Source organism: Euwallacea similis, unplaced genomic scaffold (genome assembly GCF_039881205.1).
Source record: "Euwallacea similis isolate ESF13 unplaced genomic scaffold, ESF131.1 scaffold_56, whole genome shotgun sequence".
Taxonomy (NCBI): Eukaryota; Metazoa; Arthropoda; class Insecta; order Coleoptera; family Curculionidae; genus Euwallacea; species Euwallacea similis.
Genome location: NW_027098681.1, coordinates 206,024 through 225,123, shown reverse-complemented (window position 1 = coordinate 225,123; position 19,100 = coordinate 206,024).

The window sequence follows — 19,100 nt, the reverse complement described above, 5'->3', positions numbered from 1 at the left end:
TGATAATTACCCGGTTTATTTCACGTTTGTTGATTTTTTTCTCAGGAATTCATCAAAATAGTCCCACGACTGATGCAACCGTTGGATAGAGCTTGTCTAGACGAACATTTTTAGTGGTCACACGGCCGAATGGGTACAGAAATTTCCGAGCGCGGAGCGTGCAAACTCTTAATAATTACCCGGTATATTTGACGTATGTCTACTTCTATCTCAGGAATTCTTCAAAATAGTCCCACGACTGATCCCACCGTTGGATAGAGCTTGTCTTGAGGAACATTTTGAGTGGTCACTCGGTCGAATCGGACCAGAAATTTCCGAACGCGGAGCGTGCAAACTTTTGATAATTACCCGGTTTATTTGAAGTGTGTGAATTTTTTTCTCAGTAATTCATCAAAATAGTCCCACGACTGATGCCACCGTTGGGTAGAGCTTGTCTAGAGGAACATTTTGAGTGGTCACACGGCCGAATCGGACCAGAAATTTCCGAGTGCGGAGCGTGCAAACTTTTAATATTTACCCGGTTTATTTGACGTGTGTCTACTTCTATCTCAGGAATTCATCAAAATAGTCCCACGACTGATCCCACCTTTGGATAGAGCTAGTCCAGAGGAACATTTTGAGTGGTCACACGGCCGAATTCGACCAGAAATTTCCGAGCGCGGAGCGTGCAAACTTTTAATATTTACCCGGTTTATTTGACCTATGTCTACTCCTATCTCTGGAATTCATCAAAATAGTCCGACGACTGATCCCACCGTTGGATAGACCTTGTCTAGAGGAACATTTTGAGTGGTCACTCGGCCGAATCGGACCAGAAATTTCCGAGCGCGGAGCGTGCAAACTTTTGATAATTACCCGGTTTATTTCACGTTTGTTGATTTTTTTCTCAGGAATTCATCAAAATAGTCCCACGACTGATGCAACCGTTGGATAGAGCTTGTCTAGACGAACATTTTTAGTGGTCACACGGCCGAATGGGTACAGAAATTTCCGAGCGCGGAGCGTGCAAACTCTTAATAATTACCCGGTATATTTGACGTATGTCTACTTCTATCTCAGGAATTCTTCAAAATAGTCCCACGACTGATCCCACCGTTGGATAGAGCTTGTCTTGAGGAACATTTTGAGTGGTCACTCGGTCGAATCGGACCAGAAATTTCCGAACGCGGAGCGTGCAAACTTTTGATAATTACCCGGTTTATTTGAAGTGTGTGAATTTTTTTCTCAGTAATTCATCAAAATAGTCCCACGACTGATGCCACCGTTGGGTAGAGCTTGTCTAGAGGAACATTTTGAGTGGTCACACGGCCGAATCGGACCAGAAATTTCCGAGTGCGGAGCGTGCAAACTTTTAATATTTACCCGGTTTATTTGACGTGTGTCTACTTCTATCTCAGGAATTCATCAAAATAGTCCCACGACTGATCCCACCTTTGGATAGAGCTAGTCCAGAGGAACATTTTGAGTGGTCACACGGCCGAATTCGACCAGAAATTTCCGAGTGCGGAGCGTGCAAACTTTTAATATTTACCCGGTTTATTTGACCTATGTCTACTCCTATCTCTGGAATTCATCAAAATAGTCCGACGACTGATCCCACCGTTGGATAGACCTTGTCTAGAGGAACATTTTGAGTGGTCACTCGGCCGAATCGGACCAGAAATTTCCGAGCGCGGAGCGTGCAAACTTTTAATATTTACCCGGTTTATTTGACCTATGTCTACTCCTATCTCTGGAATTCATCAAAATAGTCCGACGACTGATCCCACCGTTGGATAGACCTTGTCTAGAGGAACATTTTGAGTGGTCACTCGGCCGAATCGGACCAGAAATTTCCGAGCGCGGAGCGTGCAAACTTTTAATATTTACCCTGTTTATTTTACGTATGTCTACTCCTATCGCTGGAATTCATCAAAATAGTCCGACGACTGATCCCACCGTTGGATAGAGCTTGTCTAGAGGAACATTTTGAGTGGTCACTCGGCCGAATCGGACCAGAAATTTCCGAGCGCGGAGCTTGCAAACTTTTAATAATTACCCGGTTTATTTGACGTTTGTTGATTTTTTTCTCAGGAATTCATCAAAATAGTCCCACGACTGATCCCACCGTTGGATAGAGCTAGTCTAGAGGAACATTTTGAGTGGTCACACGGCCGAATCGGACCAGAAATTTCCTAGCGCGGAGCGTGCAAACTATTGATAATTAACTGGTTTATTTGCCGTTTGTTGATTTTTTTCTCAGGAATTCATCAAAATAGTCCCACGACTGATGCAACCGTTGGATAGAGCTAGTCTAGAGGAACATTTTGAGTGGTTACACGGCCGAATCGGACCAGAAATTTCCGAGCGCGGAGCGTGCAAATTTTAATAATTACCCGGTATATTTGACGTATGTCTACTTCTATCTCTGAAATTCATCAAAATAGTCCGAAGACTGATCTCACCGTTGGATAGAGCTTGTCTAGAGGAACATTTTGAGTGGTCACTCGGCCGAATCGGACCAGAAATTTCCGAGCGCGGAGCGTGCAAACTTTTAATATTTACCCGGTTTATTTGACGTTTGTTGATTTTTTTCTCAGGAATTCATGAAAATAGTTCCACGACTGATCCCACCGTTGGATAGAGCTAATCTAGAGGAACATTTTGAGTGGTCACTCGGACGACTCAGACCAGAAATTTCCGAGCGCGGAGCTTGCAAACTATTGATAATTACCCAGTTTATTTGACGTGTGTGAATTTTTTTCTCAGGAATTCATCAAAATAGTCCCACGACTGATCCCACCGTTGGATAGAGCTTGTCTAGAGGAACATTTTGAGTGGTCACTCGGCCGAATCGGACCAGAAATTTCCGAGCGCGGAGCGTGCAAACTCTTAATAATTACCCGGTATATTTTACGTATGTCTACTCCTATCTCTGAAATTCATCAAAATAGTCCCACGACTGATCCCATCGTTGGATAGAGCTAGCCTAGAGGAACATTTTGAGTGGTCACTCGGCCGAATCGGACCAGAAATTTCCGAGCGCGGAGCGTGCAAACTTTTAATATTTACCCTGTTTATTTTACGTATGTCTACTCCTATCTCTGGAATTCATCAAAATAGTCCGACGACTGATCCCACCGTTGGATAGACCTTGTCTAGAGGAACATTTTGAGTGGTTACACGGCCGAATCGGACCAGCAATTTCCGAGCGCGGAGCGTGCAAACTTTTAATATTTACCCTGTTTATTTGACGTATGTCTACTCCTATCTCTGGAATTCATCAAAATAGTCCGACGACTGATACCACCGTTGGATAGAGCTTGTCTAGAGGAACATTTTGAGTGGTTACACGGCCGAATCGGACCAGCAATTTCCTAGCGCGGAGCGTGCAAACTATTGATAATTAACTGGTTTATTTGCCGTTTGTTGATTTTTTTCTCAGGAATTCATCAAAATAGTCCCACGACTGATCCCACCGTTGGATAGAGCTAGTCTAGAGGAACATTTTGAGTGGTCACACGGCCGAATCGGACCAGAAATTTCCTAGCGCGGAGCGTGCAAACTTTTAATATTTACCCGGTTTATGTGACGTGTGTCTACTTCTATCTCAGGAATTCATCAAAATAGTCCCACGACTGATCCCACCTTTGGATAGAGCTAGTCCAGAGGAACATTTTGAGTGGTCACACGGCCGAATTCGACCAGAAATTTCCGAGCGCGGAGCGTGCAAACTTTTGATAATTACCCGGTTTATTTCACGTTTGTTGATTTTTTTCTCAGGAATTCATCAAAATAGTCCCACGACTGATCCCACCGTTGGATAGACCTTGTCTAGAGGAACATTTTGAGTGGTCACTCGGCCGAATCGGACCAGAAATTTCCGAGCGCGGAGCGTGCAAACTTTTGATAATTACCCGGTTTATTTCACGTTTGTTGATTTTTTTCTCAGGAATTCATCAAAATAGTCCCACGACTGATGCAACCGTTGGATAGAGCTTGTCTAGACGAACATTTTTAGTGGTCACACGGCCGAATGGGTACAGAAATTTCCGAGCGCGGAGCGTGCAAACTCTTAATAATTACCCGGTATATTTGACGTATGTCTACTTCTATCTCAGGAATTCTTCAAAATAGTCCCACGACTGATCCCACCGTTGGATAGAGCTTGTCTTGAGGAACATTTTGAGTGGTCACTCGGTCGAATCGGACCAGAAATTTCCGAACGCGGAGCGTGCAAACTTTTGATAATTACCCGGTTTATTTGAAGTGTGTGAATTTTTTTCTCAGTAATTCATCAAAATAGTCCCACGACTGATGCCACCGTTGGGTAGAGCTTGTCTAGAGGAACATTTTGAGTGGTCACACGGCCGAATCGGACCAGAAATTTCCGAGTGCGGAGCGTGCAAACTTTTAATATTTACCCGGTTTATTTGACGTGTGTCTACTTCTATCTCAGGAATTCATCAAAATAGTCCCACGACTGATCCCACCTTTGGATAGAGCTAGTCCAGAGGAACATTTTGAGTGGTCACACGGCCGAATTCGACCAGAAATTTCCGAGTGCGGAGCGTGCAAACTTTTAATATTTACCCGGTTTATTTGACCTATGTCTACTCCTATCTCTGGAATTCATCAAAATAGTCCGACGACTGATCCCACCGTTGGATAGACCTTGTCTAGAGGAACATTTTGAGTGGTCACTCGGCCGAATCGGACCAGAAATTTCCGAGCGCGGAGCGTGCAAACTTTTAATATTTACCCGGTTTATTTGACCTATGTCTACTCCTATCTCTGGAATTCATCAAAATAGTCCGACGACTGATCCCACCGTTGGATAGACCTTGTCTAGAGGAACATTTTGAGTGGTCACTCGGCCGAATCGGACCAGAAATTTCCGAGCGCGGAGCGTGCAAACTTTTAATATTTACCCTGTTTATTTTACGTATGTCTACTCCTATCGCTGGAATTCATCAAAATAGTCCGACGACTGATCCCACCGTTGGATAGAGCTTGTCTAGAGGAACATTTTGAGTGGTCACTCGGCCGAATCGGACCAGAAATTTCCGAGCGCGGAGCTTGCAAACTTTTAATAATTACCCGGTTTATTTGACGTTTGTTGATTTTTTTCTCAGGAATTCATCAAAATAGTCCCACGACTGATCCCACCGTTGGATAGAGCTAGTCTAGAGGAACATTTTGAGTGGTCACACGGCCGAATCGGACCAGAAATTTCCTAGCGCGGAGCGTGCAAACTATTGATAATTAACTGGTTTATTTGCCGTTTGTTGATTTTTTTCTCAGGAATTCATCAAAATAGTCCCACGACTGATGCAACCGTTGGATAGAGCTAGTCTAGAGGAACATTTTGAGTGGTTACACGGCCGAATCGGACCAGAAATTTCCGAGCGCGGAGTGTGCAAATTTTAATAATTACCCGGTATATTTGACGTATGTCTACTTCTATCTCTGAAATTCATCAAAATAGTCCGAAGACTGATCTCACCGTTGGATAGAGCTTGTCTAGAGGAACATTTTGAGTGGTCACTCGGCCGAATCGGACCAGAAATTTCCGAGCGCGGAGCGTGCAAACTTTTAATATTTACCCGGTTTATTTGACGTTTGTTGATTTTTTTCTCAGGAATTCATGAAAATAGTTCCACGACTGATCCCACCGTTGGATAGAGCTAATCTAGAGGAACATTTTGAGTGGTCACTCGGCCGAATCGGACCAGAAATTTCCGAGCGCGGAGCGTGCAAACTTTTAATATTTACCCGGTTTATGTGACGTGTGTCTACTTCTATCTCAGGAATTCATCAAAATAGTCCCACGACTGATCCCACCTTTGGATAGAGCTAGTCCAGAGGAACATTTTGAGTGGTCACACGGCCGAATTCGACCAGAAATTTCCGAGCGCGGAGCGTGCAAACTTTTGATAATTACCCGGTTTATTTCACGTTTGTTGATTTTTTTTTCAGGAATTCATCAAAATAGTCCCACGACTGATCCCACCGTTGGATAGAGCTTGTCTAGAGGAACATTTTGAGTTTTCACCCGGCCGAATCGGACCAGAAATTTCCGAGTGCGGAGCGTGCAAACTTTTAATATTTACCCGGTTTATTTCACCTATGTCTACTCCTATCTCTGGAATTCATCAAAATAGTCCGACGACTGATCCCACCGTTGGATAGAGCTTGTCTTGAGGAACATTTTGAGTGGTCACTCGGTCGAATCGGACCAGAAATTTCCGAACGCGGAGCGTGCAAACTTTTAATATTTACCCGGTTTATGTGACGTGTGTCTACTTCTATCTCAGGAATTCATCAAAATAGTCCCACGACTGATCCCACCTTTGGATAGAGCTAGTCCAGAGGAACATTTTGAGTGGTCACACGGCCGAATTCGACCAGAAATTTCCGAGCGCGGAGCGTGCAAACTTTTGATAATTACCCGGTTTATTTCACGTTTGTTGATTTTTTTCTCAGAAATTCATCAAAATAGTCCCACGACTGATCCCACCGTTGGATAGAGCTTGTCTAGAGGAACATTTTGAGTTTTCACCCGGCCGAATCGGACCAGAAATTTCCGAGTGCGGAGCGTGCAAACTTTTAATATTTACCCGGTTTATTTCACCTATGTCTACTCCTATCTCTGGAATTCATCAAAATAGTCCGACGACTGATCCCACCGTTGGATAGACCTTGTCTAGAGGAACATTTTGAGTGGTCACACGGCCGAATCGGACCAGAAATTTCCGAGCGCGGAGCGTGCAAACTTTTAATATTTACCCGGTTTATGTGACGTGTGTCTACTTCTATCTCAGGAATTCATCAAAATAGTCCCACGACTGATCCCACCTTTGGATAGAGCTAGTCCAGAGGAACATTTTGAGTGGTCACACGGCCGAATTCGACCAGAAATTTCCGAGCGCGGAGCGTGCAAACTTTTGATAATTACCCGGTTTATTTCACGTTTGTTGATTTTTTTCTCAGGAATTCATCAAAATAGTCCCACGACTGATGCAACCGTTGGATAGAGCTTGTCTAGACGAACATTTTTAGTGGTCACACGGCCGAATGGGTACAGAAATTTCCGAGCGCGGAGCGTGCAAACTCTTAATAATTTCCCGGTATATTTGACGTATGTCTACTTCTATCTCAGGAATTCTTCAAAATAGTCCCACGACTGATCCCACCGTTGGATAGAGCTTGTCTTGAGGAACATTTTGAGTGGTCACTCGGTCGAATCGGACCAGAAATTTCCGAACGCGGAGCGTGCAAACTTTTGATAATTACCCGGTTTATTTGAAGTGTGTGAATTTTTTTCTCAGTAATTCATCAAAATAGTCCCACGACTGATGCCACCGTTGGGTAGAGCTTGTCTAGAGGAACATTTTGAGTGGTCACACGGCCGAATCGGACCAGAAATTTCCGAGTGCGGAGCGTGCAAACTTTTAATATTTACCCGGTTTATTTGACGTGTGTCTACTTCTATCTCAGGAATTCATCAAAATAGTCCCACGACTGATCCCACCTTTGGATAGAGCTAGTCCAGAGGAACATTTTGAGTGGTCACACGGCCGAATTCGACCAGAAATTTCCGAGCGCGGAGCGTGCAAACTTTTGATAATTACCCGGTTTATTTCACGTTTGTTGATTTTTTTCTCAGAAATTCATCAAAATAGTCCCACGACTGATCCCACCGTTGGATAGAGCTTGTCTAGAGGAAAATTTTGAGTTTTCACCCGGCCGAATCGGACCAGAAATTTCCGAGTGCGGAGCGTGCAAACTTTTAATATTTACCCGGTTTATTTGACCTATGTCTACTCCTATCTCTGGAATTCATCAAAATAGTCCGACGACTGATCCCACCGTTGGATAGACCTTGTCTAGAGGAACATTTTGAGTGGTCACTCGGCCGAATCGGACCAGAAATTTCCGAGCGCGGAGCGTGCAAACTTTTAATATTTACCCTGTTTATTTTACGTATGTCTACTCCTATCGCTGGAATTCATCAAAATAGTCCGACGACTGATCCCACCGTTGGATAGAGCTTGTCTAGAGGAACATTTTGAGTGGTCACTCGGCCGAATCGGACCAGAAATTTCCGAGCGCGGAGCTTGCAAACTTTTAATAATTACCCGGTTTATTTGACGTTTGTTGATTTTTTTCTCAGGAATTCATCAAAATAGTCCCACGACTGATCCCACCGTTGGATAGAGCTAGTCTAGAGGAACATTTTGAGTGGTCACACGGCCGAATCGGACCAGAAATTTCCTAGCGCGGAGCGTGCAAACTATTGATAATTAACTGGTTTATTTGCCGTTTGTTGATTTTTTTCTCAGGAATTCATCAAAATAGTCCCACGACTGATGCAACCGTTGGATAGAGCTAGTCTAGAGGAACATTTTGAGTGGTTACACGGCCGAATCGGACCAGAAATTTCCGAGCGCGGAGCGTGCAAACTTTTAATATTTACCCGGTTTATTTGACGTTTGTTGATTTTTTTCTCAGGAATTCATGAAAATAGTCCCACGACTGATCCCACCGTTGGATAGAGCTAATCTAGAGGAACATTTTGAGTGGTCACTCGGACGAATCAGACCAGAAATTTCCGAGCGCGGAGCTTGCAAACTATTGATAATTACCCAGTTTATTTGACGTGTGTGAATTTTTTTCTCAGGAATTCATCAAAATAGTCCGACGATTGATCCCACCGTTGGATAGAGCTTGTCTAGACGAACATTTTTAGTGGTCACACGGCCGAATGGGTACAGAAATTTCCGAGCGCGGAGCGTGCAAACTCTTAATAATTACCCGGTATATTTGACGTATGTCTACTTCTATCTCAGGAATTCATCAATATAGTCCGACGACTGATCCCACCGTTGGATAGAGCTTGTCTAGAGGAACATTTTGAGTGGTCACTCGGCCGAATCGGACCAGGAATTTCCGAGCGCGGAGCGTGCAAACTTTTAATATTTACCCTGTTTATTTTACGTATGTCTACTCCTATCTCTGGAATTCATCAAAATAGTCCGACGACTGATCCCACCGTTGGATAGAGCTTGTCTAGAGGAACATTTTGAGTGGTCACTCGGCCGAATCGGACCAGAAATTTCCGAGCGCGGAGCGTGCAAACTCTTAATAATTACCCGGTATATTTTACGTATGTCTACTCCTATCTCTGGAATTCATCAGAATAGTCCGACGACTGATCCCACCGTTGGATAGAGCTTGTCTAGAGGAACATTTTGAGTGTTCACTCGGCCGAATCGGACCAGAAATTTCCGAGCGCGGAGCGTGCAAACTTTTAATATTTACCCTGTTTATTTTACGTATGTCTACTCCTATCTCTGGAATTCATCAAAATAGTCCGACGACTGATCCCACCGTTGGATAGACCTTGTCTAGAGGAACATTTTGAGTGGTTACACGGCCGAATCGGACCAGCAATTTCCGAGCGCGGAGCGTGCAAACTTTTAATATTTACCCTGTTTATTTGACGTATGTCTACTCCTATCTCTGGAATTCATCAAAATAGTCCGACGACTGATACCACCGTTGGATAGAGCTTGTCTAGAGGAACATTTTGAGTGGTTACACGGCCGAATCGGACCAGCAATTTCCTAGCGCGGAGCGTGCAAACTATTGATAATTAACTGGTTTATTTGCCGTTTGTTGATTTTTTTCTCAGGAATTCATCAAAATAGTCCCACGACTGATGCAACCGTTGGATAGAGCTAGTCTAGAGGAACATTTTGAGTGGTTACACGGCCGAATCGGACCAGAAATTTCCGAGCGCGGAGCGTGCAAATTTTAATAATTACCCGGTATATTTGACGTATGTCTACTTCTATCTCTGAAATTCATCAAAATAGTCCGACGACTGATCTCACCGTTGGATAGAGCTTGTCTAGAGGAACATTTTGAGTGGTCACTCGGCCGAATCGGACCAGAAATTTCCGAGCGCGGAGCGTGCAAACTTTTAATATTTACCCGGTTTATTTGACGTTTGTTGATTTTTTTCTCAGGAATTCATGAAAATAGTCCCACGACTGATCCCACCGTTGGATAGAGCTAATCTAGAGGAACATTTTGAGTGGTCACTCGGACGAATCAGACCAGAAATTTCCGAGCGCGGAGCTTGCAAACTATTGATAATTACCCAGTTTATTTGACGTGTGTGAATTTTTTTCTCAGGAATTCATCAAAATAGTCCGACGACTGATCCCACCGTTGGATAGAGCTTGTCAAGACGAATATTTTTAGTGGTCACACGGCCGAATGGGTACAGAAATTTCCGAGCGCGGAGCGTGCAAACTCTTAATAATTACCCGGTATATTTGACGTATGTCTACTTTTATCTCAGGAATTAATCAAAATAGTCCCACGACTTATCCCACCGTTGGATAGAGCTAGTCTAGAGGAACATTTTGAGTGGTTACACGGCCGAATCGGACCAGAAATTTCCGAGCGCGGATCGTGCTAACTTTTAATATTTACCCGGATTATTTGACGTGTGTCTACTTTTATCTCAGGAATTAATCAAAATAGTCCCACGACTTATCCCACCGTTGGATAGAGCTAGTCTAGAGGAACATTTTGAGTGGTTACACGGCCGAATCGGACCAGAAATTTCCGAGCGCGTAGCGTGCAAACTTTTAATATTTACCCGGTTTATTTGACGTTTGTTGATTTTTTTCTCAGGAATTCATCAATATAGTCCCACGACTGATCCCACCGTTGGATAGAGCTAGTCTAGAGGAACATTTTGAGTGGTTACACGGCCGAATCGGACCAGAAATTTCCGAGCGCGTAGCGTGAAAACTTTTAATATTTACCCGGTTTATTTGACGTGTGTGGATTTTTTTCTCAGGAATTCATCAAAATAGTCCCACGACTGATCCCACCGTTGGATAGAGCTTGAATAGAGGAACATTTTGAGTGGTCACACGGCCGAATCGGACCAGAAATTTCCGAGCGCGGAGCTTGCAAACTTTTAATAATTACCCGATATATTTGACGTATGTCTACTTTTATCTCAGGAATTCATCAATATAGTCCGACGACTGATCCCACCGTTGGATAGAGCTAGTCTAGAGGAACATTTTGAGTGGTCACACTGCCGAATCGGACCAGAAATTTCCGAGCGCGGAGCGTGCAAACTATTGATAATTAACTGGTTTATTTGCCGTTTGTTGATTTTTTTCTCAGGAATTCATCAAAATAGTCCCACGACTGATGCAACCGTTGGATAGAGCTAGTCTAGAGGAACATTTTGAGTGGTTACACGGCCGAATCGGACCAGAAATTTCCGAGCGCGGAGCGTGCAAATTTTAATAATTACCCGGTATATTTGACGTATGTCTACTTCTATCTCTGAAATTCATCAAGATAGTCCGACGACTGATCTCACCGTTGGATAGAGCTTGTCTAGAGGAACATTTTGAGTGGTCACTCGGCCGAATCGGACCAGAAATTTCCGAGCGCGGAGCGTGCAAACTTTTAATATTTACCCGGTTTATTTGACGTTTGTTGATTTTTTTCTCAGGAATTCATGAAAATAGTCCCACGACTGATCCCACCGTTGGATAGAGCTAATCTAGAGGAACATTTTGAGTGGTCACTCGGACGAATCAGACCAGAAATTTCCGAGCGCGGAGCTTGCAAACTATTGATAATTACCCAGTTTATTTGACGTGTGTGAATTTTTTTCTCAGGAATTCATCAAAATAGTCCGACGATTGATCCCACCGTTGGATAGAGCTTGTCTAGACGAACATTTTTAGTGGTCACACGGCCGAATGGGTACAGAAATTTCCGAGCGCGGAGCGTGCAAACTCTTAATAATTACCCGGTATATTTGACGTATGTCTACTTCTATCTCAGGAATTCATCAATATAGTCCGACGACTGATCCCACCGTTGGATAGAGCTTGTCTAGAGGAACATTTTGAGTGGTCACTCGGCCGAATCGGACCAGGAATTTCCGAGCGCGGAGCGTGCAAACTTTTAATATTTACCCTGTTTATTTTACGTATGTCTACTCCTATCTCTGGAATTCATCAAAATAGTCCGACGACTGATCCCACCGTTGGATAGAGCTTGTCTAGAGGAACATTTTGAGTGGTCACTCGGCCGAATCGGACCAGAAATTTCCGAGCGCGGAGCGTGCAAACTCTTAATAATTACCCGGTATATTTTACGTATGTCTACTCCTATCTCTGAAATTCATCAAAATAGTCCCACGACTGATCCCATCGTTGGATAGAGCTAGCCTAGAGGAACATTTTGAGTGGTCACACGGCCGAATCGAACCAGAAATTTCCGAGCGCGGAGCGTGCAAACTTTTAATATTTACCCTGTTTATTTTACGTATGTCTACTCCTATCTCTGGAATTCATCAAAATAGTCCGACGACTGATCCCACCGTTGGATAGAGCTTGTCTAGAGGAACATTTTGAGTGGTCACTCGGCCGAATCAGACCAGAAATTTCCGAGCGCGGAGCGTGCAAACTTTTAATATTTACCCTGTTTATTTTACGTATGTCTACTCCTATCTCTGGAATTCATCAAAATAGTCCGACGACTGATCCCACCGTTGGATAGACCTTGTCTAGAGGAACATTTTGAGTGGTTACACGGCCGAATCGGACCAGCAATTTCCGAGCGCGGAGCGTGCAAACTTTTAATATTTACCCTGTTTATTTGACGTATGTCTACTCCTATCTCTGGAATTCATCAAAATAGTCCGACGACTGATACCACCGTTGGATAGAGCTTGTCTAGAGGAACATTTTGAGTGGTTACACGGCCGAATCGGACCAGCAATTTCCTAGCGCGGAGCGTGCAAACTATTGATAATTAACTGGTTTATTTGCCGTTTGTTGATTTTTTTCTCAGGAATTCATCAAAATAGTCCCACGACTGATCCCACCGTTGGATAGAGCTAGTCTAGAGGAACATTTTGAGTGGTCACACGGCCGAATCGGACCAGAAATTTCCTAGCGCGGAGCGTGCAAACTATTGATAATTAACTGGTTTATTTGCCGTTTGTTGATTTTTTTCTCAGGAATTCATCAAAATAGTCCCACGACTGATGCAACCGTTGGATAGAGCTAGTCTAGAGGAACATTTTGAGTGGTTACACGGCCGAATCGGACCAGAAATTTCCGAGCGCGGAGCGTGCAAATTTTAATAATTACCCGGTATATTTGACGTATGTCTACTTCTATCTCTGAAATTCATCAAAATAGTCCGACGACTGATCTCACCGTTGGATAGAGCTTGTCTAGAGGAACATTTTGAGTGGTCACTCGGCCGAATCGGACCAGAAATTTCCGAGCGCGGAGCGTGCAAACTTTTAATATTTACCCGGTTTATTTGACGTTTGTTGATTTTTTTCTCAGGAATTCATGAAAATAGTCCCACGACTGATCCCACCGTTGGATAGAGCTAATCTAGAGGAACATTTTGAGTGGTCACTCGGACGAATCAGACCAGAAATTTCCGAGCGCGGAGCTTGCAAACTATTGATAATTACCCAGTTTATTTGACGTGTGTGAATTTTTTTCTCAGGAATTCATCAAAATAGTCCGACGACTGATCCCACCGTTGGATAGAGCTTGTCTAGACGAACATTTTTAGTGGTCACACGGCCGAATGGGTACAGAAATTTCCGAGCGCGGAGCGTGCAAACTCTTAATAATTACCCGGTATATTTGACGTATGTCTACTTTTATCTCAGGAATTAATCAAAATAGTCCCACGACTTATCCCACCGTTGGATAGAGCTAGTCTAGAGGAACATTTTGAGTGGTTACACGGCCGAATCGGACCAGAAATTTCCGAGCGCGGATCGTGCTAACTTTTAATATTTACCCGGATTATTTGACGTGTGTCTACTTTTATCTCAGGAATTAATCAAAATAGTCCCACGACTTATCCCACCGTTGGATAGAGCTAGTCTAGAGGAACATTTTGAGTGGTTACACGGCCGAATCGGACCAGAAATTTCCGAGCGCGTAGCGTGCAAACTTTTAATATTTACCCGGTTTATTTGACGTTTGTTGATTTTTTTCTCAGGAATTCATCAAAATAGTCCCACGACTGATCCCACCGTTGGATAGAGCTTGAATAGAGGAACATTTTGAGTGGTCACACGGCCGAATCGGACCAGAAATTTCCGAGCGCGGAGCGTGCAAACTTCTAATAATTACCCGGTATATTTGACGTATGTCTACTTCTATCTCAGGAATTCATCAATATAGTCCGACGACTGATCCCACCTTTGGATAGAGCTTGTCTTGAGGAACATTTTGAGTGGTCACTCGGCCGAATCGAACCAGAAATTTCCAAACGCGGAGCGTGCAAACTTTTAATATTTACCCGGTTTATTTGACGTGTGTCTACTTCTATCTCAGGAATTCATCAAAATAGTCCCACGACTGATCCCACCGTTGGATAGAGCTTGTCTTGAGGAACATTTTGAGTGGTCACTCGGCCGAATCGAACCAGAAATTTCCGAACGCGGAGCGTGCAAACTTTTGATAATTACCCGGTTTATTTGACGTGTGTGAATTTTTTTCTCAGGAATTCATCAAAATAGTCCAACGACTGATCCCACCGTTGGATAGAGCTTGTCTAGAGGAACATTTTGAGTGGTCACTCGGCCGAATGGGAACAGAAATTTCCGAGCGCGGAGCGTGCAAACTTTTGATAATTACCCGGTTTATTTGACGTGTGTGAATTTTTTTCTCAGGAATTCATCAAAATAGTCCCACAACTGATCCCACCGTTGGATAGAGCTTGTCTAGAGGAACATTTTGAGTGGTCACTCGGCCGAATGGGAACAGGGAACAGAAATTTCCGAGCGCGGAGCGTGCAAACTTTTAATATTTACCCGGATTATTTGACGTGTGTCTACTTTTATCTCAGGAATTAATCAAAATAGTCCCACGACTGATCCCACCGTTCGATAGAGCTAGTCTAGAGGAACATTTTGAGTGGTCACACGGCCGAATCGGACCAGAAATTTCCGAGGGCGGATCGTGCAAACTTCTAATAATTACCCGGTATATTTGACGTATGTCTACTTCTATCTCAGGAATTCATCAATATAGTCCGACGACTGATCCCACCGTTGGATAGAGCTAGTCTAGAGGAACATTTTGAGTGGTCACACTGCCGAATCGGACCAGAAATTTCCGAGCGCGGAGCGTGCAAACTATTGATAATTAACTGGTTTATTTGACGTTTGTTGATTTTTTTCTCAGGAATTCATCAAAATAGTCCCACGACTGATGCAACCGTTGGATAGAGCTAGTCTAGAGGAACATTTTGAGTGGTTACACGGCCGAATCGGACCAGAAATTTCCGAGCGCGGAGCGTGCAAACTATTGATAATTAACTGGTTTATTTGACGTTTGTTGATTTTTTTCTCAGGAATTCATCAAAATAGTCCCACGACTGATGCAACCGTTGGATAGAGCTTGTCTAGACGAACATTTTTAGTGGTCACACGGCCGAATGGGTACAGAAATTTCCGAGCGCGGAGCGTGCAAACTCTTAATAATTACCCGGTATATTTGACGTATGTCTACTTCTATCTCAGGAATTCTTCAAAATAGTCCCACGACTGATCCCACCGTTGGATAGAGCTTGTCTTGAGGAACATTTTGAGTGGTCACTCGGCCGAATCGGACCAGAAATTTCCGAACGCGGAGCGTGCAAACTTTTGATAATTACCCGGTTTATTTGACGTGTGTGAATTTTTTTCTCAGTAATTCATCAAAATAGTCCCACGACTGATGCCACCGTTGGGTAGAGCTAGTCTAGAGGAACATTTTGAGTGGTCACACGGCCGAATCGGACCAGAAATTTCCGAGCGCGGATCGTGCAAACTTTTAATATTTACCCGGATTATTTGACGTGTGTCTACTTCTATCTCAGGAAATAATCAAAATAGTCCACGACTGATCCCACCGTTGGATAGAGCTAGTCTATAGAAACATTTTGAGTGGTCACTCGGCCGAATCGGACCAGAAATTTCCGAGCGCGGATCGTGCAAACTTTTAATATTTACCCGGATTATTTGACGTGTGTCTACTTCTATCTCAGGAAATAATCAAAATAGTCCCACGACTGATCCCACCGTTGGATAGAGCTTGTCTAGAGGAACATTTTGAGTGGTCACACGGCCGAATCGGACCAGAAATTTCCGAGCGCGGAGCGTGCAAACTTTTAATATTTTCCCGGTTTATTTGACGTTTGTTGATTTTTTTCTCAGGAATTCATCAAAATAGTCCCACGACTGATCCCACCGTTGGATAGAGCTAGTCTAGAGGAACATTTTGAGTGGTCACACGGCCGAATCGGACCAGAAATTTCCGAGCGCGGAGCGTGCAAACTTTTAATATTTACCCGGTTTATTTGACGTTTGTTGATTTTTTTCTCAGGAATTCATCAAAATAATCCCACGACAGATCCCACCGTTGGATAGAGCTTGTCTAGAGGAACATTTTGAGTGGTCACTCGGCCGAATGGGAACAGAAATTTCCGAGCGCGGAGCGTGCAAACTTTTGATAATTACCCGGTTTATTTGACGTGTGTGAATTTTTTTCTCAGGAATTCATCAAAATAGTCCCACAACTGATCCCACCGTTGGATAGAGCTTGTCTAGAGGAACATTTTGAGTGGTCACTCGGCCGAATGGGAACAGAAATTTCCGATCGCGGAGCGTGCAAACTTTTAATATTTACCCGGATTATTTGACGTGTGTCTACTTTTATCTCAGGAATTAATCAAAATAGTCCCACGACTGATCCCACCGTTGGATAGAGCTTGAATAGAGGAACATTTTGAGTGGTCACACGGCCGAATCGGACCAGAAATTTCCGAGCGCGGAGCGTGCAAACTTCTAATAATTACCCGGTATATTTGACGTATGTCTACTTCTATCTCAGGAATTCATCAATATAGTCCGACGACTGATCCCACCTTTGGATAGAGCTTGTCTTGAGGAACATTTTGAGTGGTCACTCGGCCGAATCGAACCAGAAATTTCCAAACGCGGAGCGTGCAAACTTTTAATATTTACCCGGTTTATTTGACGTGTGTCTACTTCTATCTCAGGAATTCATCAAAATAGTCCCACGACTGATCCCACCGTTGGATAGAGCTTGTCTTGAGGAACATTTTGAGTGGTCACTCGGCCGAATCGAACCAGAAATTTCCGAACGCGGAGCGTGCAAACTTTTGATAATTACCCGGTTTATTTGACGTGTGTGAATTTTTTTCTCAGGAATTCATCAAAATAGTCCAACGACTGATCCCACCGTTGGATAGAGCTTGTCTAGAGGAACATTTTGAGTGGTCACTCGGCCGAATGGGAACAGAAATTTCCGAGCGCGGAGCGTGCAAACTTTTGATAATTACCCGGTTTATTTGACGTGTGTGAATTTTTTTCTCAGGAATTCATCAAAATAGTCCCACAACTGATCCCACCGTTGGATAGAGCTTGTCTAGAGGAACATTTTGAGTGGTCACTCGGCCGAATGGGAACAGGGAACAGAAATTTCCGAGCGCGGAGCGTGCAAACTTTTAATATTTACCCGGATTATTTGACGTGTGTCTACTTTTATCTCAGGAATTAATCAAAATAGTCCCACGACTGATCCCACCGTTCGATAGAGCTAGTCTAGAGGAACATTTTGAGTGGTCACACGGCCGAATCGGACCAGAAATTTCCGAGGGCGGATCGTGCAAACTTCTAATAATTACCCGGTATATTTGACGTATGTCTACTTCTATCTCAGGAATTCATCAATATAGTCCGACGACTGATCCCACCGTTGGATAGAGCTAGTCTAGAGGAACATTTTGAGTGGTCACACTGCCGAATCGGACCAGAAATTTCCGAGCGCGGAGCGTGCAAACTATTGATAATTAACTGGTTTATTTGACGTTTGTTGATTTTTTTCTCAGGAATTCATCAAAATAGTCCCACGACTGATGCAACCGTTGGATAGAGCTAGTCTAGAGGAACATTTTGAGTGGTTACACGGCCGAATCGGACCAGAAATTTCCGAGCGCGGAGCGTGCAAACTATTGATAATTAACTGGTTTATTTGACGTTTGTTGATTTTTTTCTCAGGAATTCATCAAAATAGTCCCACGACTGATGCAACCGTTGGATAGAGCTTGTCTAGACGAACATTTTTAGTGGTCACACGGCCGAATGGGTACAGAAATTTCCGAGCGCGGAGCGTGCAAACTCTTAATAATTACCCGGTATATTTGACGTATGTCTACTTCTATCTCAGGAATTCTTCAAAATAGTCCCACGACTGATCCCACCGTTGGATAGAGCTTGTCTTGAGGAACATTTTGAGTGGTCACTCGGCCGAATCGGACCAGAAATTTCCGAACGCGGAGCGTGCAAACTTTTGATAATTACCCGGTTTATTTGACGTGTGTGAATTTTTTTCTCAGTAATTCATCAAAATAGTCCCACGACTGATGCCACCGTTGGGTAGAGCTAGTCTAGAGGAACATTTTGAGTGGTCACACGGCCGAATCGGACCAGAAATTTCCGAGCGCGGATCGTGCAAACTTTTAATATTTACCCGGATTATTTGACGTGTGTCTACTTCTATCTCAGGAAATAATCAAAATAGTCCACGACTGATCCCACCGTTGGATAGAGCTAGTCTATAGAAACATTTTGAGTGGTCACTCGGCCGAATCGGACCAGAAATTTCCGAGCGCGGATCGTGCAAACTTTTAATATTTACCCGGATTATTTGACGTGTGTCTACTTCTATCTCAGGAAATAATCAAAATAGTCCCACGACTGATCCCACCGTTGGATAGAGCTTGTCTAGAGGAACATTTTGAGTGGTCACACGGCCGAATCGGACCAGAAATTTCCGAGCGCGGAGCGTGCAAACTTTTAATATTTTCCCGGTTTATTTGACGTTTGTTGATTTTTTTCTCAGGAATTCATCAAAATAGTCCCACGACTGATCCCACCGTTGGATAGAGCTAGTCTAGAGGAACATTTTGAGTGGTCACACGGCCGAATCGGACCAGAAATTTCCGAGCGCGGAGCGTGCAAA